This window comes from Sus scrofa, chromosome 1 (assembly GCF_054392235.1).
Source record: "Sus scrofa isolate SSC_HxYL_T2T_F1_AM1 chromosome 1, Sscrofa_HxYL_maternal_Yorkshire_Landrace_v2.0, whole genome shotgun sequence".
In the NCBI taxonomy this organism is placed as follows: domain Eukaryota; kingdom Metazoa; phylum Chordata; class Mammalia; order Artiodactyla; family Suidae; genus Sus; species Sus scrofa.
Genome location: NC_139383.1, coordinates 161,633,521 through 161,658,555, shown reverse-complemented (window position 1 = coordinate 161,658,555; position 25,035 = coordinate 161,633,521). Strand labels below are relative to the sequence as shown.

At 38.7% G+C, this 25,035-nt stretch overlaps 1 protein-coding gene across 1 annotated transcript in view; it reads right to left on the bottom strand.

The window, feature by feature from the left end:
• Nucleotides 1-21,943: 21,943 nt before the first annotated feature.
• Nucleotides 21,944-25,035, bottom strand: part of NETO1 (neuropilin and tolloid like 1) — a 108,726-nt gene continuing 105,634 nt past the window's right edge. Inside the window, exon 11 of the mRNA XM_021099207.2 lies at nucleotides 21,944-24,662. The gene's annotated coding sequence lies outside the window, so the exon portion shown is untranslated. The remainder of the gene's footprint in view (nucleotides 24,663-25,035) is intronic.

Sequence of the window (25,035 nt, the reverse complement as noted above, 5' to 3'; positions counted from 1 at the left end):
CTGAAATGTCATCTCCCTTCTGTAATTTTAGAAAAGCCTGAGTTTTTTCCTAGGCTTGTAAAGGGGCTGGATGTGCTTGAAAGGCAGATGCTGCAAAGGGGAAACGGATCCAACAGGGTATGGAGGAGTTGTGAGTGTTGTCCGAGACGATATTTACAGAGGTCTGTAACAGAGGAACTAAGTACTGTGGAAGAGATCGAGAAGGTGCAAGGAGGCTAGGAAAGGAGTTAGAAAATAAGGAGAGAGAAACAGTGCCATGTTGTGAAGTCTGGAGGGATTTCTATGAAATCTCCTTGAAGCCAGACATCAGTGACGAAAGAAAGGAAGTCTTCGTATCTAGTAAAATAATAGGTTGGGTTATTGGACAGGTTAGTAACTATACTGGTTCAGTAAGCAGTCCTGAGATTTGTCTGACCAAAAGCAAGGAAGGGCCGATTTGTCATCAGGTAATTTTTTGTACTGTTTTCTTTTGACTAAAAGAGAATTTGATATGTGTTGTGAAGAGAGTCTGAGGAGTACCAAGAGATTGGGTTACAAGGAATGGTAAGAAGGGCAAAGAGGATTGAAATTATTATCCAGACGGAAGGATAGTTAGGTTAAAAAAGAAGCTTACCCAAGAAGTTTATCCAGTCTTTTGTGTATGGTCATAGCCTTTCTTCAGCTGTTATCTTAGTTGTTTTCTTGAGGATCTGCTTCTTCCTCTGGAATTCAAGAAAGTCACCACCTGGTGGGACAAATCTGAGTAGCTGTATATCTAGGTAGGCTGGGGTAAGGGGTGTAGGGGGTGGTCTATTTGTTCAGGGTTGGGGGCCCTCTTAAGCTGGGTATGATGAATCTATCCCATTTGTACCTTTAATTTAGCTTCAGTAGGGGTGTGAGTACTACTTGAAAGGAGCTAGTCTACTTAGGTGTTAAGGGAGGAGAAATCATTTGTTTCAGCCAAATCCAATCTCCTGGTTCTAGAATAAGAGTTTGGGGATCATAATTTTTAACAGGAGAGGATAAAAATCATTTGCATGTTGTCCAAGTATTGTGTCTGATTAAGTAGAGAGAAGGCCAGATTTTAGAAATCAAAGAATCAGAGATATTGGTAGTTGGGTATTATAATAGAAATGGTCTCCCATACATTAATTCAAAGGGACTTAATTCAAGAGGCTTTCTAGGCAAGGCTTGTAAATGCATGAGTGTCAATGGCCAATAGTGGCAAGAGAGTAAACCATGTTTGTTGTGTTTCTAGGGCTAATTTGGTTACCCGTTGTTTGAGGAGGGCATTGGCCCTTTCCACCTTCCCTGAGGCCTGAGGGTGATAGGGAATATGATAATTCATTGAATTCCCAATGGTGTAGAGTGTTCTTGGGTTATTTTGGAAATAAAGGCAGGACCGTTTTCTGACTGAAGAGAATCAGGATGGCCAAAGCAAAGCAGAACTTCTTTTAGTAAAACCTTTGCTACTTCTGAGGCCCTTTCATTAGTGGTGGGAAATGACTCAATCCATCCTGTGAAAGTGTCTACCCAGGTGACTAATTAATGAAAACATTTTATTTTAGGCATGTGAGTGAAGTCTATGCACCAGTCTTGTCCAGGAAGGCATCCTTGAGCCTGGTACTTAGGAAAAGGGGGTGGCTTAATCTGACCTTGGGGCGACGACCAGGAGCTTCTGGGCTAATAGGATATTGAGATTGGTTAGGAAATGTAGTAGGATCCTTTAGTCTTATGAGATTGGGAGAATGATGTCTAGCAATGGAGGGTATACTGGTGTCTCAAACAATTGGATTTACATCAGAGAGGAGGTGGGAAGGACTGGGAGGTGTGGGCCTGGAATCTGGCTAGCACAGGAGTAGAACTTTGCTTTTGGTTGTGTAGGAAATTGAATGTATGCCTGGAACTTAATTAAAATATCCCTCCCTACTATAGGGATGGACATGTGGGAATGACTAGGAATGAGTGGCAAAAAGTGGTGTTAAAAAGCATGCAAACTAAGGGTCCAGTCTGTTGGGGTGTAGTGGACAACCCATTTACTCCCACTATAGAAATAGGGGAGGTGGAGGTAATACCCTGGAAACTAGGTAATGCTGAGTATGATGCCCCCATGTCCAGTAAGAATGAAACAGTCTTACCTGCTACTGCCATAGATCCCCCAGGCTCCAAAGCGGTGGTGGGAAGGTGGAGGCCTGGTGGCCTCGAGCCCTGTCAGTTGTCATGGCTGGGCCCAACGGGTTGTGCACGTCGATGGTTTCTGAGGTGGGTTTTGCGGGGGAGATGGTGGACTGCTCTGGCTTCCCACAGTTTCCCTGCCAATGTCCATTTTGACCAAATTTGGGACAAAGGCATGGTGGGGGTTTGGGATTAGGGTATTTATTTGCCCAATGCCCCTCTAAGCCACATTTGAAATAGGCTCCTGGAAGGAAAATTATTCTATAAGTTTGCATGCCTTGGTGTGTGTGTGGGGGGTGGGAGGGTCCTCAGTTTTGTTTTTGGGTATTTCCCTGTATGCCAGAAGCAAGAAGCTGATATTTGGTCATGGACTCCGTTAGTTTAGGGGGGTTTTTCTTCCTCTCTTTTGCTAAAGACCTTAAAGCCAGCTTTAATGACATCTTTTTGTGGGGTCAAAGACCATCCTCCAGTTTTTGTAATTTTTTTCCTTTATTTTTCTTTTTTTTTTCTTTTTTTTTGGGGGGGGCGCACCCGTGGCATATGGGGGTTCCCAGGCTAGGGGTCAAATCGGAGCTGTAGCTGCCGGCCTACACCACAGCTACAGCAACAGCAGATCCAAGCTGCATCTGTGACCTACAACACAGCTCAGAGCAACACTGGATCCTTAACCCACTGAGCAAGGCCAGGGATCAAACCCACATCCTCATGGATCCTAGTTGGATTCGTTAACCACTGAGCTACAACAGAAACTCCTGTAATTTTTTTTATGGCTGGTGCTGATTGGGAAATGAAATTCATATGGAGATAAATTTTTCCTTCTTCTCTGTCTAGATTTAGGGTAGTATACTTAAGAATAGCCTCTGTAAGCCTGGACATAAAAAGGGTTGGATTTTCCTGGGGTTCTTGTATTATTTCTCTAATTTTATCACAATTAACTATTTTTAATGAAGACTTCTTCATTCCTTCTATTAGGCAAGAGATAAAGTGGCCTCTCTTGTCTCTGTCTGGGAGTCTACCTGATAGCTCCAATTAGGGTCCACACGAGAAACATCTAGAGGTCCACTAGGATTATTAGTGGGGTCTTGAGTATGTAAGGTGTCTGCATGGGCTTGGGCTTCCAGCCACATTCATTCCCTTTCTCAGGGGAGAGAGGAGGGTAAGGATAACAAAAATATCTTGCCAAGTTAAGTCATGGGAATGAACAGAAGAACTCTTTTGTGTAGGTAGCTGGGTCTGAGGTGAAGGAACCTAAGCATTTTTCTATTGGGGATAAGTCTCCCAAAGAAAAAGGTACATGAACTCTGACTATGCCTTCAAACTCCTGCAATGTCTCTTAAAGGAAGGATTGGGGCCTCACGGGGTACTGCTGATCGGTATCTCATTAAGGGGAGTGGAGGAAAAGGGGTTGTTATTACAAGAAGAGGAGGCATTTGGGAATGGGAGTGGGAATTAGGATTCTGGGGTGTGGGAGGAGGCGGAGGGAGAATAGTGGTGGGAGGGGGAGAAGAAGGGATAAGGGATGTAGGGGCTGGTTTTGGCACCAAAAATGTTAGAGTACTGAGGAGAGAAAAACAGTTGACTGGAGCAGTGAGATCTCAGGCCAGATTTACTGACCAGAAGAGTGGCCAGGAGCACCAAGAAAGAGAATTCCAGAGCTCTCGGTCTTTGGGAGAGAATCGGGTTTCATAGGGACAGGAGTCATGTGATGAGAGCTATAGGACCTGGATGGTGGTTGAGATCATGGTATAAAATTAAACTTTCTCCTTGGGACTGTCTTCATCCTTGGGAAGTCAGCCACTCCATGGGCTTGGTTGTTTCCCCTGTGGAGGTCTGATAAGGTAGAGACTGCAGGTCTGGGTCTGAGTGGGTCGATGATCTGGGTGGGTCAATGAGTCCTGCAGAGTTATTCTTTTTTTAGGCCTTCATTTTAGTTTCCACTGAAGACTAAGATAAAGTCTAACCTTTTTTCTCCTTTGTGCTTAGTCTGGTTTCACTTCGTACCCACACCCTTCTGATGAGAGCTCCTGGTGCAAAACAGCTGTGCAGGCACTCAGCTCTGGGCCGTGTGCAGAAGCCATACACAGAAGCCACGCATGACACCTCAGTTCAGGTCTGAGTGCAGAGATGCTGGGACCACACTGAGATCCAGAGGGGGAAGCTGGGCAGCTGCACCAGTCTTGTGAGACCTCCCCCCCTCCTCTTTCTGAAGGAGATCCCTACACATCAGGCCTGCCCACAGCCTGCAGAAACAACCTTTGTTCTAGAGCATGACCTCCATTGCCATTCTCTGATCAAAGGATAAAGCTTTCCTTTCCTTCAGAACCCAACCTAGTCTTGTTCTGTTGGCTTGAGCATAACAGGTAGAAGGACACTTGCAGGGGACTGAAATTTTGGCAAAGACTGAAAACAAAAGTGTAAAAATGTTAGTTTACATCTAGACTTGATACTGAGTACAACCTTGACGGTAATTGTCACTCACCTGCAGTTTATGTTTCTCAGTTTTAGCCACTAGACCATGACAATTATTTGTAAATTCATAAGAATAATTATATATTCCTGCTAAGGGACCAAAATATGCTGTATACAAAATGCATTATATGCAAAATTTCTATTGTGGACTGAAGTTTGGCATCTGCCATCAGCCTCTACATGGAGTAGAACATGAGCCACTGCAGCTACCAACCCAGCATCCCCAAGCGGAGCTCAGAGTGGAGACCAGGAGTGAAGCACTGTGCTCTGGGAAAACTGGAAGAATGGGCCTTCAGATAGTCAGATATTTTCAGGAGGAGATTTTGTGAGCCCAATGCTTGCATCTCCTCATATCTAGGAAAACACTAAAATCCATCAATGATGATTAATATCTGTGATTAGTAGGAACCTTCGTGAGACCAGCAGAAAAACTTCTGTAAGATGTGCGCATGGCTGTAGGCACCTCCCCCTTCACCTTTATGACTTATATCTTGATATTCCCCCTTTCCTCCTTAGATCTGAAATCCTGCCTCCTGGGCTGTAGTTAGTGGGCAAAACACAATGTCATGGTCACCTGTGAGAGTAGCCACTCCCAAGGGTGAGCCAATGAGCCCTAAGGGAACTCAGGAAAGCATATCAAAGGAGTGATTCCAGTAAGCCCACATCTTCCCATAGAAATGGTTTTCTGTAAATTTTCTATAAATCTGATTATCTGTAAATCTTTGGTTCCTACTACCTCCCCATTGTTGCAAACACTCATATATCCTAGCTTCCCCCCACCCCACCCCACCCCCGCCCCGGTCTCCTCAGAGCAGTTTCTCTGGGCTACCTGAGATGCTGTCTTCCAGACTTAAGTCCTAATTTCACCCCAAATGACTCTCAACTTTCAGGTTGTATTTTTTTTTTTTTTTTTTTAGTCAACACTATATACAAAATATGTGCCATAGTAGATGTGGTGGAGCCTAGGCACAGGAATCTTTTTTGGAGGGAGGGTAGTAATGAAAAAGTATGAAAAGAAATGATAAACAATGATCAATGTAAGTGTACTATGTTTATTAATGTAAATTAATTAACAGCCTATCACTGAATTTCTCTGTTATGAAAGAAGTACCCTTTATATTTATTACTGTACCATTTGTTCCATGAATAAGTTGCTTAAAAAATTAAAATAATGTTAATAATTTAAAGAGTTGAAGAAAATAGAAATTAATAAGGAAATATGACTTAAGCTAACCTCTATATTAAAGTTTTACTATTTTTCCTATCTTGTCCCCTTATATCTGAATTCTCTAAAACCATATATTTTTATTATTACCTCCAAGACCCTAATTATCTCTATATAAGGAAATACTATAATTACTACTGGTTAGCAGTTTTATTTAGGAAAGCATTTTTTCTTTTAAATTCACTTTGCTCTTCCTCCTAAAGTGCACAGTTTCAGTCCCCAAACTCCAAAAGGAATAAAAACCTTATAGCATCCACTTCATCCTTGGGGACATTTTATGACAGAAAAACAAATAATCCCAACCACTCCCTCCCTCACAGTAATGCAGTTCAGATGGGTTAATTGATTTTTAGAAATTCTATTCATACATAATCACACTAATTATTAATAAATGAATAGTAATTATTGAAGAAAATACAGTAAATCATGACTAGAATACTTAGCAAAATTTTTAAGACTAGGGTGAAGGAAATTTTCTCCCTCTTGAAACACTTGTTGGACATAATATGTATCAGAATAAATTCTTTAAATAATAATAAATTCTTTAAACACTTTTGGGCATACTGTACATCAGAAATTTTGCTATAAATTGGATCATCCCTTGTCTCAAATCTTCAAATACAATGAAGAAAAATAACCAAGAAAATCCATTTTGCAAGGACAGGCTAATCATAGATGAATTCAAATCTAAGGGAGCAGAATAAAGGGGCAAACATACCAGATGAAGAAAGGCAGGTGTATTCTGGAACACCAGAAAGACACTGAATCTTTTAAGGGGTTCTAAAAGTCAGTCTGGAAGGAGAAGAGACTGAAGCTCTGGGTTTAAAACAGAAGTTATTGTAATTCAGATGGGTTCTCCAAAATGCCAATTTGGCACCAAAGACATACTTAAGCCAGGAAGCGCTTCATCAAAATGAAGGTGAATTAATCTAGGATGTCAGGTTAGACAATTTAGATGTCCGAAGGTCAGTAATGGTGATGGATGGGAAATAATATACGTGGTGACTGAGAAAGGAAAGACCAGAGAAAAGTCAAAAATACTTAAAGAGGAACTTATTTTGTTGAGAGTTGATCACCTGTGGTCTGAACTGAATGAAGTTAAGAAACATTAGAAAACCCTTGAAGATTGCAGAATAAGAGATGGACCAGTGTTAACTTTTACAATATATGGGCAATTTAAAGATGGCTCCAGAAAACCCTGCCTAACAAAAGTGACAGAAATTTAGGAAATTTCCCAATTCAGAGGTCAAGAGCATAACTGATATTCATCTGGTCAGGCTAATTATATTTCTGTTTTCTGATCTAACTGGGTGGTTTCTCTCACACTGACCTTCCAAGCATCTGATCCTCTCATCCCCATGGTCTTGCAGTGGTTTGTGTGAGAACTCTATAAATTTCTTTTCCTCTGCTAATGACTATAAGCCTCTCAGAGTCAGGGAAGCAACCTCTTTTGTTCATCATTGTCTCTCTTGAGATTTGGCATGGTGCTCAGCAAGGTTGACTTGCGAGAGTGAACGGTGAGTGGTTATATTCATTTACAAGAGGTAAGCTAAGCAAGATCATCGACGTGGAAATTTGGCAACCTGGCCTCTACTCACTGGCTGTTGTCATCTCTCAGGTATAGTATCTGGAACACTCTTCCCTTTTTCTACCACCAGGAGCTGTTTTCCTTGGAAAACCCTTGACAACCTTCTCACCCAGAAAACTAACTTTCCTTTAACATCCTGCTTAAGGGTCATTTAAGTGGCACAGGCTTCGTAGTCAGGAAAATTGCATTTGATCCCTGCCTCTGCTGGAGAAGATGGTTCCTATGAATTCATAAGAAGGTGACGTACAGGGAGTTCCTGTCCTGGCACAGCAGAAATGAATCCAACTGTGGCTGTGGAACCATGAGGTTGTGGGTTTGATCCCTGGCCTTTTTCAGCGGGTTGAGGATCCAGCGTTGCCATGACCTGTGGTGTAGGTTGGAGATGTGTCTCGGATCTGGTGTTGCTGTGGGGCTGTGGCATAGGCCTGCAGCTGTAGCTCTGATTTGACCCCTAGCCTGCAAACCTCCATATGCTGCAAGTGCACCACCCCCCCAAAAAAAAGGTGATATGTGTAAAACAATCAGACCAATATCAGTCATGTAGGAAATATCTGTTTAATTTTCTTAGGGAATTAGCTGCTTTCACAATACTCAACTTATATTTAAATAAGTATAAATATACTATATCCCTCTATATAGCTTGAATCTATGCTACTGTAACTATCTGTTCATTTGTCTTCCTCATGAGAATATGAATATCCGTATTTAAATTTCTACGTTCCAATAGGTGTCTGCCACAGAGGCTTCACTTTATAAATGTTAACTTAATATATTATGCCATGATTGAAAGATTAAGATTTTTTTTTTTTTTTGGTCTTTTCTAAGGCTGCACAGCATATGGAGGTTCCCAGGCTAGGGGTCTAATCAGAGCTGTAGCCACCAGCCTACACCAGAGCCACAGCAACATGGGATCCAAGCTGTGTCTGCAACCTACACCACAGCTCATGGTAATGCCAGATCCTTAACCCACTGAGCGGCGCCAGAGATCGAACCCGCAACCTCATGGTTCCTAGTCGAATTCGTTAACCACTGAGTCATGACGGGAACTCCAGTAGACATTTTCTGAAATATAAAAATGAGAAAGTTTTTTTATAAGCACAATCAAATTACTTCATTGCAAAGTTTCATTATATAGGTATATTATATATATATGTACATATATAATTATACATTATATACATTATACAATATGTACATATATAATTATACATTCATTATAATACTTCAAATATTTACCATATTTATTTCTTGGTGTTGCTAGTCAAGAGTCAAACTAATAAACACCCAATTTTTACCAAAATTGTCCTGAAGCTGTGAAATCTATGGGTACAGCATCATTTCTATTTGTTAATTAAAGCTTTATATTTTGATTTAAGTTTAGATTCATTTCAGAAGCAATCTGTCAAATTATTTCAGGTTGGAAGATGGTACAAACAGTCACTTTATTCTGTGATATTTTGAAAGAATGTGGGTGGGAGAGAAGAGAGATTTTTCTTCAAGAACAAAATTACAAAGTTAAGTTTCTTGCTGCCAGTAACTATACAGTCATGTCTCTGAATACCTTTCTTATGAAGAAGGACCCAGGAAAAGACTGAAGGAATGACAGTGACCTAGCAGATCTCTAGAATTATAAAGAAAAAACAAAGCCACTCCTTCATTTATAGCTAACAGTGTGGCTTGAAAGATTATTTTGCCTGCAGAAGAATATGAAATCAAATGTAGTCCCAGGATCAAGAGTTGGAGAACAATCCCCTGCTTTCAGGGTCAAAGGCAGTTAATGAGAAATAGCTGAAATATAATGCTAAAATAGCAGGAGAGGGAGGGAGAGGAAGAGAGAGGAGGGTAGTAGGTGCAGGGCTCAGTCTGGAGCTGTCCTTGGTACTTTTCAATAAACTATCATATAATTTGCACAAAAACTCTTTGAGGTGGGTATTTTCATTCATTTTTTTCTAACATTGATACTAAGATTCAGAGAGGGCAAATAACCATGAAACATAAAATTCAAAGATATTTTAATTATAAAGCTCCAATTCAGGAGTTCCCGTCGTGGCGCAGTGGTTAACGAATCCGACTAGGAACCATGAGGTTGCGGGTTCGGTCCCTGCCCTTGCTCAGTGGGTTAACGATCCGGCGTTGCCGTGAGCTGTGGTGTAGGTCGCAGACGCGGCTCGGATCCTGCGTTGCTGTGCCTCTGGCGTAGGCCGGTGGCTACAGCTCCGATTAGACCCCTAGCCTGGGAACCTCCATATGCCGCGGGAGCGGCCCAAGAAATAGCAACAACAAGAACAACGACAACAAAAAAGACAAAAAAAAAAAAAAAAAAAGCTCCAATTCAATGTCTTGGTTGACAAGGACTTTTCTGATTCCTATGATTTTAATTAAACATTTTGAGTAACACAATCTGGCCCTTAAATAATTCTTAAAATGGGGAAAACTTTCTGAAATATACTGCCTTTACAGGATCATTTTTATAGAGAGGTGAGGTGGATTATATTATTACCTCCAAACACTTGCTTCCTCTTTCTTTGTGAGATGACTTTCCATCCCTCCTCATGGATTCTGTCTCTGGCCATGTTAGAAGTTTCACTGATGGAATGCAAGTACGTGTGGCACAAGTCAAGACCCAGCAGAAGCCTCAGAAATATCACTTGCGTGTCCTCCAACTCTCTTGTTTCTTTCTCTTCAATGAGAATAGTGTGAATTCACAAAGAGCTCCTCCTCCAGACTAGAACCAGGGGGAACAAAGGTATGAGAGCTGACCTATAGCCTCTGACATGAAAGGATAGTAAGAAATTAGAGTGTGTTTGCATGAGCCATTGAATTCGTGGGTCATACCTTACTGCAGCCAAATATCATAGAAGAAAACTGCCAAGGATAAAGTTAACCATCCTGAGGTCATTCTAGAATATTTAAAGGCTCACTGGCCCCTTGATATGGAAAGAAAAAAATAGCATAAATTGTTATATACATTGATGACCTCTTATGATTCTGGAGTGATATTAGAGAATGTATGCATACAGAGAAGTAATCAAAACATACAAAACATAGTACCTGCGCTCCATGGATTTTTCAGTCTGTAGGGATGACTGTTTCTATACTAATAGTTGGCATATTGGAGAAATGTTTATCTCAGTAGGGAGGTAGGTAGAGGAACATATGGAAGAAGGTATGAATGAGCACCACTCAGTAGAAACACAGGAATATGGATGCTGAGAATTGACTGAAGACCAGTTACAGATAGTGTTTTAGCCAAAGTGAAGGTCAAACCACAAGGATAAATAGGAAAAGTGAATCTTATAGAAGCTATAAAATTAAATAACCAGGATCAAATCTACCAAGAACACAGTAACAATTTTTTTTGAGATAATTGTTTTATTCTTTATGTTTATATGTTAAAACTTGGCATGACCTTATTGAATATTTGTGAACGCAAACAGCACTAGGTAACTTTCCTCTTGGGTGTTTCTGTGATTCATCATTGTGATGATTGCAAAGGATTCAGCATTTGAAGTAAAAGAGGCAGAAAGTGGGGGTTTTTTTTTGTCTTTTTAAATGATTTTCTTAATTGGGATGGGCCACAGATGCATTCTTGATGACATTGCCTGGGAAAGGTTCACTACACATTTATTACAGTTTTTTTCATGCTACTTTTGGAAATACTATACTCAATATGTTGTGTTTTATATTTGTGTTTCACAAATCAGTATTCACTTATGTCTACCTAAACTTTGCCTTTGTTTTAGTCACAGATAGGCAGCAGGGTGTCTAACTGTTGGATTATTAAGAATCCAATTTTATATTTGTGTATACATTGATAGTAATTCCATTCAATAGTAACTTTGCAGCAGTATTGGGAATGAAGATTCTTTTATCCCTCAGAGCCACAGATAGAATAGGAATAAATAGCACCTGTTATAGAGAAGGCTATTAACCTTTATTGGATACCCAGACAGAACTAAATCTCATGACTGTAATTGCATTGAGCATTTTATACTAGGTTTTTTTTCGAAGGACTTCCTCTACATTAATATTGATAATAGCATGATGTGACAATGCTATCATTTTTATATGTTTAGGTTTGTATACCACACGCTCAAAAAGGTGTTTTGTCCCATCATGTATCGTTCAATATGCTGCCACTTGGTGTATAGTAAGAGCTCATCTTTACAATCTATGATTAAAAAATCCAGACTTTTTAACTATATGCTTACCTGAAAGTGTTATTTATTGCACTATGTTACCAATCACTGTGTGTGTGTGTGTGTGTGTGTATAACATTTCTTATAAACTCAGTGGGCTCAAAATGTATGTACCCAATAAATGGTAGCCATATTAATAAAAAAAAAGTGAAGTGCATTCTGTAGAGTAAAAGTTTAAAAAGTATAGTCAATATATACTATACAAATATCAGAGTCAGCATATTTAAATACTTAGTCTCATTCCTAGATATTGATAAGGATATTGTTGCTATTTCTGATTCTATGATGTCAAAATCCTTTTGCATGCCACTGCTTGATCAGAAAAAGCAATTAGGGAGACAGTCATCTAATTAATATACACAGCCTTCTTTGTACATGTTAATTATTTCTCCAATGCTTTTTTTTTTTTTTTTGGAGGCTGCCCCTGAAATTCAGGAGCTCCCATAGCAGCAGCCCAAGCCACTGCAATGACAGCACCAGATCTTTAACCCACTGCACCACAAGAGAACTCTAATTTTTTTTTCCATATAGTTAACCTCATTGAAAGAATCAAATTTATTGAAATATATATACTTTTTAAAATTTCAAATGTGTTCCACCCATTGACCACGCCTTTTACTTTCAGAAAAGAATCACTGCACCTCTATTGGCAATATCACAATTTGGATACGTTCATGGGACAAATCTTCCACCTCTATTTAGTCTGGGTTTGATCAGGAAAGTAGAACGTGTGGCATGATAAGAATAAGGAATTCAATAAGGGACCTGGAGAGTCCACAGATGAGGGGAGATGGGTGGCACGGGTCTGGCAGGCAGCAGCTGAAGAGCTGGGGACAAGTTCCCCTAAGGACTTAGCACTGAAGCAGGGCTGCCCGGATGTTGACTCAAGTCTGGTCACTGCTGTGGAGAAATGGGAACCTGTTGGACGTGCCCAGGAGGCCACGGCACCTGCCGCACTGCCCAACCCAGAATTATAGTCAGGATACAATTAGGCAGAACAATGTATGTCCAAGAATCACTTCATAGTTAACCTTATCTTATTTCATAGTACTTGTCATTTCCACAAGGAGTGCTTTATTCTGACTTGAGAGAAATAGGTGCCTTTTGCTGAGAAACCAGATAACCCTAACAGATGCATATGTGGTTTGCTGCTGCTGTGACCAAACTCCAGCCTCTGCCACACTCTAACCTGCACAGGATCATCATGTAAATTGAGAGTACTCCATGGAAAGCAATGGATCAAGTCTGGTTCTAAAAGGGTTTTGTCGTGAATGCATCACTGTTTTTTTTAACAGGCACAATTTCCAAAATAATTTCTTGGATAATCTTTAGATATATCCTTTCAGAGCTTGACAAGATTGAGCCGTCTATTTAACAAAGACTTGCACCAAGAAATATAACGGTATCTGAAAATAAATACAAACATATCAGTTCAATCATTCTTGGTAAACCTTGAGGAGAATGTAAATCTCTAATCTTCTATTTTCCAAGTCCATCATGAATAGTTGAAAGATTTCCCTGATTAAAGATTTTTCCTGATAGAGAAAAATGAAATGGTATACTCAAAATGTATTGCAGTTCTTTTAAGCCTGACTGTGCCCTGCACATTTTATTTTTAAATTTTCCTGTTTTCTTATATATTTTTCTGCTCTTCATGTCCTCCCCTTTTGGTCCCATAGTTCCTTCATAAACTCGCTCAAATTCAAGTCATACTTAATTTAAAAATTTTTAATTAATTTTTTCAGGGTAAATCATGCTATTTTATCCTCTACTTGCTCACCTCTTTCTTTAAGCCTATTAGCACCAGCTTGCCCCATGATTACTCCTCTTAGTATGCAAAAGATTTTCATTCAGCCAAAAAGTGATGGATTTCCTATTGTGGCTCACTGGGTTAAGAGACTAGTATCTATGATGATGTGGATTCAATCCCTCACCTCCCGCAGTGGGTTAAGGATCAGGCCTTGCTGCAAGTTGCAGCATAGGTCACAGATGTGACTTTGATCCACTGTTGCTGTGGCTGTGTTGTAGGTCGGCAGCTGCAGCTCTGATTTGACCCTTCACCTGGGAACTTCCATATGCTGCAGATGCAGCCCTAAAAAGAAAAAGAAAAAAAAAAGTGCTTATGTGCATCCAGTATATTCCAGGAATGGTGCTATATTCTGGAAGTATGAAAAATGGAAAAGATTTCTTCTTTCCCTCAAAAAGCTGGTACACTAATAGGAAGAAAAGAAACAAAAAAAAGCAATTTAATTATTTAGTTAACTAAATATGTTGTGGTAGACTTCTACTTCCAGAGAGAAAGTAAGACAAAATATTTATTTCCCCTCGTTACCAACTAACCCACTGAGTGATGAATGACTTGGGAGAAGAAGATTACGCTGAAGATAAGACCACAAACAGGTCACAATTCCTATTTAAGGACTTTCAGAAAGTATAAACTAATGAGAGGATTTGTCAGGATAAGCGCTCATGCAATATTTGACAAATGGAAGTAACATCTCCGAAGACGCATACAGCCAGATGCATGGGCATGTATGATATTCACATGTGTGCAGGCATGTTCTTCAGAGCTCCCCTCCTCAACCTACTTCTAGAGACTCAAGTGGTTTGGGGTCATTTTCCAGAGAATCTTGAGCATTGCAGAATCTTCTAGGCATCAGACCTACTCTGGTACTTCAGGCTGAGACTGCTGCTGTAGCATCTCTGAGCTCTGTTCCTTCAGGCTTTCCAAAAGTTACATATGCCCTTAATTCCTAGATGTGTCTTTCATGCCTTGAGGATTTCAAGTGGCTTTGACTTTCCTGACTGCCTCCTGGCAGATTTCCACACTTCCATCCTCTCTCACCTGCACTGCTGATTGCTAATTGCTCTCACGGACCTCAGCCCTCATTCTTATATAGACGAGTCTCAGCACAGTGACAAAGACCAGGGGCAGCTCAGCCATATTCATCCACTGCTCTGTTAAAACCCTTCAGTGGCTTTGCCTTTCAGTCAGAATAAAACCTCATTTATAAAGTACTGTTTGATCAGCCCTATCTGACCTCATCCCAATCTCCTTCTCTCTTTATCTCTTACTGCCGTCATGCTCTCACTCCATTCCTGCCAGACTGTCTTCTCAAACAGATGAGACAAATTCCTTTGGCCAGGAAACCTCTTCCCTCAGATAGTCATATATCACTATTTTACCTCATTAAGATGTTGGTCAAACACTACACTCTCAGAGGTGCTCCAGTCTTTTCCTCATAAAAGGCCATTTCTGTACCACAACATCCTCTATTCCCCAATATGCTTAATTTTTTGGTCAAGGTGCATTCATGACATATGGTTTTTATTGTTGCTGCTGTTGTGTGCTCTTTATTGTATGTTTCCTTAACTGGATTGCATGGCACAAAAGACTATTTCTGTTTTGTGACTAAAATAATTTGGTGCACCTACTTGCTTACAATATTTGTTGAATGAGCTGTTATTGTTTCTGTTATGTTTGTTGAATAAATTAATAATGCCCATGATAATTATCAAAGCAAGCCAAAGGAGTGTACAGCTTCAGCACTGAACTTATTGGAACTCCAAAAAGTTGAATTGCAAGGAATAACTTGATATACAAAAAGTGTCAGACTCTCAAATTATACATGCAAGATTCTCTTGTGCTACACAGGATGGAAATTCACAAATATCTCAAAGGATACGGGAAATTATGAGTTGAAGGTGGAGCATGTGGAAGTACAGCAGAGCAAACACAATACCCTTGGTCCTTTACAGCTGCTGTGGGACCGCCTGATCCAGTTTAAGCATAGGATCACTCTAAGTGGTGCATCATTTACACCAAGAGAGATAGTTCAGTATGGAAACATTGTCATTTATTACATTGTCATTTACCACATGCTGACTCTTACAGTTTGGTGCGGGTTTCGTACCATAAATCCATGAATTGCAAATTCATTTACCATAGGCAACCTAAGACCGTTCAGTACATCACACTACAATCACTCCACATATGAAGGTTCTCCATTTTTTTTTTTTTTTCCCTCCAGGGATTCCTATCAGGAATCCCTAAAGCCTACTTTCAAGGAGAATTGACTGTTATTTCCATCTTGTGTTCCTTGTCTCCCTTCTCTGTCCATGCTCAATATGTTAGGAAGAGTAGGTTTAAATTAGTGGCCAACATTTCCTTTCCCATTTATCAAAATCAAAAAGTGGGTAATCAGTGAGAAGCAAAATGATACATTGGTTAAGACTAGTTTCAGTATCTAGTTTCAGTACCTAGTTTCAACTTCCACAGTTGAAAAACTGTTTTAAACATATAATTTATTAGTTACATGAGATTGGGAATATTATGTAACTCCTCTGGACTACATTTTCATGTCAATAAAATCAATCTAATAATAATTATTGTCTAAGGTTGATATGAGGATTGACTGGGTAAATACCTGTAAAATACTTAGAACTCTGTTTCACACAAATTGAACATTCAACCAAAGTTACTTATTTTTTAAACTTTTATTTATTTTAACTGATTTTTATTTTTGTTATTTTGGGCTGCATCTGTGGCATGTGGAAGTTCCAGGGCCAAGGATCAAACCCACACCACTGTAGTGAAAACTGCCAGATCCTGAGCCATGCAGGAACTTATTTTTAATACTTTAGTGTAAAGTTAATGTTTTGCTGGCCATCCCTCTTTTGAGATAAAGCTCCTTTTCTTTTGTGGCTTCCAAAACGGTTCAGTTTGTTAGACTTAACTTAGGGAAACAGGAATATGCATGTTCTGGGAAAAATTCAGATTTAAATAGTATCAAGAATATGTTTTATCTAAAATGAGTTTATCATAACAAGCTATAGTTTCCTCTGATTAAACCAGAAAAATTGATCTTTCCCTTTGTATAATCACAAACTGCAGGGAGTCACAATTTAACAGACCACAGACTTAGTCAAATTACTCCTTGCACCTATCAGCCACATTTCGTTGTCTCCCTGTTCCCTTGAGATAAAAGTTTGATGGTGGTTGACTTTAGAAAGATTAAAATTCTTATCACTGAGTGATTAGATTTGAAGTCATTCCCTGTGAAAAATGAAAGTTATAAAATTTTAACTTTCTAGGTTCTGTGGCTGATTAGTTAGAATTTAACTTACTAACCCTCCTAGGAGATGCTCTGAAATGTCTAATAGACCAGGGCAGATTCTTCAGGCTCTCTTGAAGGCCCAGCACAGCCAACCTTTTTAAAAAGACTATATTCTCAAAGAATAAAGAAAAACTTAGAGCACCATAAGAATTGATTTAGGGCCACATAAATAAATCAGGAAGAGTTTACTAGAACTCTTTAGGTCAGGAATATAAATTAGAAAGGGGATCCATGATGCTTTTTCATTTCACTATCATTTTAATATAAATGATATTCTCCCTTTTTTAATCCTCATAAGAATTAAGGACTATCCACCCCACCTACTCATGATAAATATATGTATTGTACTCATTTAGTTTAATGTCACATGCCATAGAACTAATATTCCAGAAATAATTTAGCCAAATATTTCATTCAAGTGTGAAATTTAATTAGGTAAAGCTGTCATAAGTTAAGCCAAAGAATCTCAGGGAAGAATTTAAAAATGCCCTTAGCAAGGGAAAACATTGCAGTTAAAATCTATCATAATCCTTAGGTCAGGGAAACAGAAAACAGAGCAAATATATCAACGGACAGACTGTGATCAAGGCATTCTGTTACACAGGCTGGAAGACTAGAAAAACAAAAAGGGAAGAAGGAGGTAACAGATAATGAGCCACACAAGCCTGGCTAGCTCTAGGACTGAAGGAAGAATGGAAATAAACTGGAGTTTTCAGAATCTAGACTCTAGAAGGGGTCCTTCCAAGGCAGTGCTCAGAGCCTGAGGGGGCCACGACAGACTGGTACACATAGTACCTCTCGGGAGAGCCGGGAGGCTTGGTCTCCAAGTGCTGAAATGGCTGAAGGCTGCCCTTGAAGCCAAATGCTGTTTCTTGGAGGATGCTGACAGGCACAAGAAGCATACATAAAAGTCCTTTGTGTCCTCATCTGTCCTTCCATCTTCCTCCACTACCCTCTGTGAAGAAATCTGAACAGGGATCAGCTGGCAAAGGATTCATTTGCAGAGTCCCAGCCCTACTAATTCAAAGCAGAGTTGATCTGAAGGTGATATATAACATCTTAGCAACTTGCACAATCCTTAAAAAATGATGCCTCTTTACAAGTAACTAAAGAATAAGAATAGGGTCAGGAAATATTTATATATTGTGTAAAAAACCTTGGCTGTAGAAAAGAAGTGGAGAGAGAACATGTTCTCTCACAAGTGCATTAATATTTTATAAAATACTTCAGTATTATTAATGAATAAAAATCATTACTTGGAGTTCCCATCGTAGCTCAGCAGTAAGGAAACTCACTAGGATCCATGAGGATGTGGGTTCCATCCCTGGCCTTGCTCAGTGGGTTAAGGATCCAGCATTGCCATGAGCTGTGGTCTAGGTCCCAGAGGCAGCTCGGATCCCATGTCCATGTGGCTGTGGTGTAGGCCGCAGCTATAGCTTTGATTTGACCCGTAGTCTGAGAACTTCCGTATGCTGCAGGTACAGTCCTAAAAAGACACACACACACACACACACACACCATTACTCCTTTTTTCCTAAAAAAAGAGAGAGCCCTTCTAGAAAATTTGTAAGTATATTATATGAAACTATGTTCCTCTTAACAATAGTGATCAACTTGGAAAAGCTGCCTTTTAAAGAGTGATTTCTAAAGAAAGATACTTTTCTTCATAAAGTTAGCATCTCTAAGAATATAAAAGTGTAGAATGACCCGTGGTTTATCAGTATACTGAATTGATATGTACTTCAATCAATTCCACTTAAATGTTATTTAAATTTTTGTGTTTTAAAACTTACATTGTTTATATTTTGTGTGTGTTTGTTTTGAAAATGGAATCCGCAAATTAAACTTTTTTTTTTTAAAGGAGAAAGATAATGTGCCCATAACAATAGTTATTAAATACTACTTCTTTAGGCTTACCTTTGAATCTGGCTTACTTCTATAGTTTTTAGAAGGAAAGATTAATAAATGCAAGCCAGGTGTCAAGGTCAAGACAGTGTTTCTGTGACAAATAAAGACGTTTATTGGAGTTCCCGTAGCGGCTCTGTGGTTAACGAACCTGACTAGTATCCATGAGGATGTGGGTTAGATCCCTGGCCTTGATCAGTGGGTTAAGGATCCCCAGTGTTGCTGTGAGCTGTGGCATAGGCCGGTGGCTACAGCTCTGATTGGACCCCTGGCCCAGGAACCACCACATGCCACAAGTGAGGCCTTCAAAAGACAAAAAAAAAAAAAAAAAAAAAAGACATTTATTTAAATGTAATTTTTGTACCCATTTTGCTCATTTACACAGAGCCATGTTGACTACGCAGTTAACAGTTACTTTGATAACCCAAGTAGCTCATTCCTGATGCCAACTTTGAAAATACTGATAGTCTAGAAATCAGCTATTCTCAACTACACATCATTAATACATATCTGTGTTGATGTTTCTTCTGGTATCAACCTTATCTATGACAAATGGTGACATATGAAAAGCTAAGAGGCAATAGCTAACTTTGCTATTCCCCACCTTCCTAACCCTTATTTCTTTTCATTTGGTCCTGTCCTAAGAAGCCCTTCTAAACGGATGCCAGCCGATCAGTGCCTTTGAAAGGTGAGGTCTTATTCTGAGTTGTCTAAACCCAAGGTTGATCATAGAGATGGAAGACTTCATTTTTGTCAGCAATGCTGGTTCAAAGATCTATAAGTTGGGCACAGAGATGGCATCTTTTCTACTCTGGAATACAAACTGGTAAGATGCAAATGTAAAAACTACAGCCCACATATTGGTATTGGCAACTTCATGGTTTTTGTTCATGGACAGTGTCGTCTAATTTTCCTAGGAATGTTCTTTGTGAGGTTTAGACTCTATTTAACAGATAAAGAGAGTGAAGTTCAGGGGACCCAAGGCCATTTTTCAAAACACGTGAGAAGTATAAAGTGAAACTAAAATCTAAATTTGAATTTGACTTGGTGAAAAGCTATTTTTCACTGCATTATACCACACTTGTGTACCATAATTATGGTTGTGACACTGCATGTCCCTACCTCCTCTATATGCTTGCTTGTCCCACTGCTATGCTATCATGCAAATGTGTATCAAACAATTGCCTGAGATGGAAAAACAGAATTTGCTGTCAAGTGTTAGTATTTCTGTCTGAACTGATGACTAGGGCTTCTGGGGTCCCTTAGGGCCTCTAGAGTTCAATGATGTTTAATCAGATCATGCAACAAAACAAGCACTGGAGAAAGTGTCATTCAGGTGAAATAAAAATCAGTGGATACCAGAAGGCATACATTTCACTGTGGACAAGAGGAGGCTGGAGGTTATTTTCATTTCTGCTCTGTGTAGATGATGCATTTGATCCAGGTTGATTACAAAATGACATTTACACATGACTTAGGAAAAATGATTTATTTATAATGTATTATAGGGTATAAAAAGGATCTTCCAACACATAGTCATTTGGTCCTCAAAAGCTGTAGAGTGTAGAGAAGTTGCTATAATACATATTTTTACATATGAGAAAACACAAACATATGAGGTTTCTACAAATAAGTTACCAACTTATTTCATTGAAACATACTATGTTGAATATTAAAGGTTGTATTCACATTGGTGAGGATTGCTGACTGACTCTGGGGTTAGTCAGCTCGAGTTTGGACCTGAATTCATCAATCCTTACTGTGAAATCTTAGAAAAGCGACCAGTACTCTCTTCAGTTTCCTCATATGTACAATGGAATAACAACAACAGCAACAACCATAACAACAAGTATTATTATTAGTCATAGAATTACTAAGATCACTAAAGGGAATATTTACATGGAAAACCCTCAGAATAATGTTCAGCATATAACACTCAGTATTTTGGCTAGTTACCCAACCATGATCTTGAAATAATTAAAAAATTGTTGAAAAGTAATGGACAGTAAGACTGATATTTCTGACTAACAACCCATCAGTTATTATTTTCTAATATCTTTTTTCTGTATTGTTTTGATTTCCTTTATTCATTTTAGTTTCATTCCATTTAGCAAATATACTGCTGTCAGAGTAATTTTTTAGCCACACTCTGCTAAGAGACATTGAAATTTTCCTTGGAATAAAATGTGAAGTTCTGGAGTTCCCCCATGGCCTAGCAGTTAAGGATTGGTGTTGTCACTGCTGTGGCTCCAGTTTGATCCCAGGCCCAGTTTGATCTGCATGCCGTGGGTGTGCCCCCCACCCCAGAACGAAGTCCTTTGGATGGCATTTAGAAATCATGATGAAAAGGCCAACCTGCTCTTCCAACTATATTGACCATTATTCTTTCAGTTGACACCTATGCTCCAGCCAACTCAAATACATGGCTTTGGGAGCCTACTCTCTGCTCCAATTTTTCTAGGTGGAAATCTCTCCCTGCTCCACTATTTGACAACAGTCTTCGATCTTCAAGACCTGCTGAGTAGAACAACTATTAATTAAGCCTCTCTCGATCTTCTTGAGAATACATTTTATTCCCATATCTATGCTACTAACATTTTTATTATAGAACATTATCTATATTATATTCTCTTGACAGTTGAATATATTTCATCTTCCATGTAAGATTAGCAGGAAGTAATTAGCTTTTCAAAATGGAAAGCTCAGCAAATAATTTTAAATATCATTTTCCTTGTCGAGCTCTTTTCTTCTATAAAGCTCCATTGTTATGTTCCCCACTAGTTTTCCACCTTTTATTTTCATCCCCAAAGCACTTGGGAAGAATATATAGATATATAGATTGTATAGACTCAAAAAAGTCTGGCTGTATTGATATAAACTTAACTCATGAGAAAGCAAATAAAGAGCACAAATTTTATAATGTGATAATAAGGAAGACTTTCTTTTAAGTAATTTATATGTTATGTATTCTGGATACTTTTTTTTTTTTTTTTTTTTTTTTTGTCTTTTTGCCATTTCTTTGGGCCGCTCCCACGAGCATATGGAGGTTCCCAGGCTAGGGGTCGAATCGGAGCTGTAGCCGCCAGCCTACACCAGAGCCACAGCAACTCGGGACCCGAGCCGCGTCTGCTACCTACACCACAGCTCACGGCAACGCTGGATCGTTAACCCACTGAGCAAGGGCAGGGACCTAACCCTCAACCTCATGGTTCCTAGTCGGATTCGTTAACCAGTGCGCCACGACGGGAACTCCGTATTCTGGCTACTTTTACATTTTGTGTCTAGATCTGTTATTATTAAAAGGAGGGCAATTTTTTTTTTTGGAAGAATAAACCAATGTAAAATGACATGCCTCAGAGTTTGAAGAGGTGGTAGAAGCTGGGGATAAACCAGATGTTGACTGTACAATTAAGGATTTGAAGCAGTTTAACATTATGATCATACTGGTACAGGAGTAAGAACCTTCTGGAAACCAGCCCTAGTAAGTGTGAAGTCTTCAGGCTGAGTTTATTATTCCTACCTCTGAAGAATTAAAGGCATATTAAAAAGGCATTTACTTCTTTAATAACACATGAGGAGGTGCAGAACAGAGGCCACAATAAAAAAGATGAGATGCCATGAGTGCCTGACAGAAGTCACTAGATTTGTTATTTTTATCACACTGTTGGGTTTTTTTGAATGATATAATTCAGTTAAGGAAATTTGTGGTATAATTTAAACAACTTCATTAATAAAATTAATCAGGATAATTCTACATTGACAAAGGGCTCTGATTTATTTCACAAGATTATTTATAAAAACACATCTCTCAAAGTTTCCTCTGTGATGCAACAGGATTAGCGGCATCTCTGCAGTGCCAGGACGGAGGTTCAATCCCCGGCCCAACACAGTGGGTTAAAGGATCCAGCATTGTTTCAGCATAGGCTGCAACTGTGGCTTGGAGCTCATCCCTGGCCTGGGGAGCTCCATATGCCATGAGGCGGCCAAAAAGAAAATAAAACCAAAAGCACATCTCTGGCTATTCTAATAATATATTTTATTCTATGTTATTCCATCTTTAAGAAAGAAATGGGAATTATTAATTAAATGGATAGGAGGCTAATAATGAATTCATGTCTTATTTATTATTTTTTCTATCTGACAATTTCCTCGATGGACCTTCTGTGCCATGAGGGCAATCCAAGAAATGAGCCAAGGAAGGAAGAATGCACAGGTAGACATGATACAAAAGCTAACTTGCTTGACACTGGAAAAAACCAAAACTCACTTTTCAAATCATATGCATTTAGATTCATAATAATGTAATGATTTTATTTATTTCATCCCCTTCCAGAGTGGGAATCTGACAGGATTTATTTTAATCATTAAAATATACAAATTTCATAATAAGATAAAATGCTACTACTTATTTTGCCAACAAAAGATCAGTAAATTATTTGTCATTAATTAAAGTAACAGGAACTAGTATCACATTTTGCTATTCATTAAGATATTCTCAGTTTGAGGAAAACGCATATGTGGAATTTTTAAAATGCTCCCAAGTTTGAGGAAAACCCAAATTTCTAAAAGAAAAATATAGAAAGTGTTGATGCAATAGGTTAAGTGAATATTCAAGAAATGTCAAAGACCTAACTATTAAACATCAAGAATAATGATTTATGAAGTCAGACCCATTGAAATCATTTTAGTGGAAAAAAAAATAATGCAAAACAGGAAAGCCAATATCTCCACAATGTGGATTTTTCTCCTTTTTAAAAGCCCAAACACATTGATTTACAATTAGGTCTATAGCCACATTTTAATTATATAATCAAATGGAATTTAATTATGGCAAATCAAACATTGCAAATATCTGTTTTCCAATATGATGCACAAAATTGGCATGTGTATAAAATCAAGTATAAAAAATCGTATTTCCAAATCAGCACACCACTCTTGAATCAGGCAACTAAAATGCACTTGGGCAGAAGTAAAAAGCTTAATTCAGGGTTTCATAGGTGCTGCATATAATTATGATATGCCTCCTAGGTTTTGAAAGTGAATTCAAACATGGAGAAATGAAATAAAAACAGCTATTTTCAAATTAACTAATGGGGTGTGTAATTACACTATTAGAAAGCATCTAAAGGGGTTAATAAAGTACTCATGCAAGTAATATTTGAATTCACTTTATCAAAAAATATAACTATTTATTAAAATAATTTAATTTGAAATGTCTTGAACATTTTAAAACATCTCATTTCTTATCTACATGCATCTCCTTATCTGAATATAACCAAAGGTTGATGTTCAGGTGACATGGTCTGATGTAACCAGTAAATAGGAATTTTTTAATATGTTGATAGGTTTCAATACTGGCTTTTAATGACCTTCATTCAGGGCGACTCCCAGGCATTGTGGAGCTCCACACTCCCAAGATTCAGCATCTAGAATTAAGGCCAGGTCCCTGGCTCAGTCATCATTATGTTCTTTGCGATGAGGCAAAGCTCCATAATTATATCTTTTCAGTATTACCACTGAGGAGGCCGAGTCTTCCTTTGAAATACTTTTGTTTTCCCATGGAGCTGTTGTGTATTAAATAAATGTAAGTGACCTATCTTTATCATGATACTTAGTGTAGTTCAATTTTTTTTTTTTTTTTTTTTTTGTCTTTTTGCTTTTTCTAGGGCTGCTCCCGCGGCATATGGAGGTTCCCAGGCTAGGGGTCCAATCGGAGCTGTAGCCACCGCCCTACACCAGAGCCACAGCAACTCGGGATCCGAGCTGCATCTGCAACCTACACCACAGCTCACGGCAACGCCAGATCCTCAACCCACTGAGCAAGGCCAGAGATCGAACCCACAACTTCATGGTTCCTAGTCGGATTCGTTAACCACTGCTCCACGATGGGAACTCCTCAATTTTTTTTTTAAGTCCCAGATTTCTGGTGCAAATATCCTTTCAGCAGTGAACCAGCAGATCAGAAGTATCTTGCATATTTAGGAAGACCTGGAGAGATGGAAGGGCTGAAAGGACAATGAATAGTAAGTGGTTCACATGGACATTATACTTTTTGAGATTAATCATTCAAAGTGTAAAAGGTCCTATGAAGATTTCAAAATAGAGACAGTAATGTAAAATATGGCTAATCACTTTAAATGAATCTCTGGATGCATTAACTTTGAAATAAAGGGCATGAAAATAGGCATGGGAATAAATGACTCAGTCAAGTCAAAAAAAGGGCAAAGTTTTAACATGATTAATACGTTATATGTTATTATGTTTATCATATTAAATATGTGGCAAAACAATAAAAATTATCTTTATAATGTTCAATATATTTTTTCTATTCACTAGTTTATCAGATTCATGGAAGTGATTATTTCTGTAGACTGACAT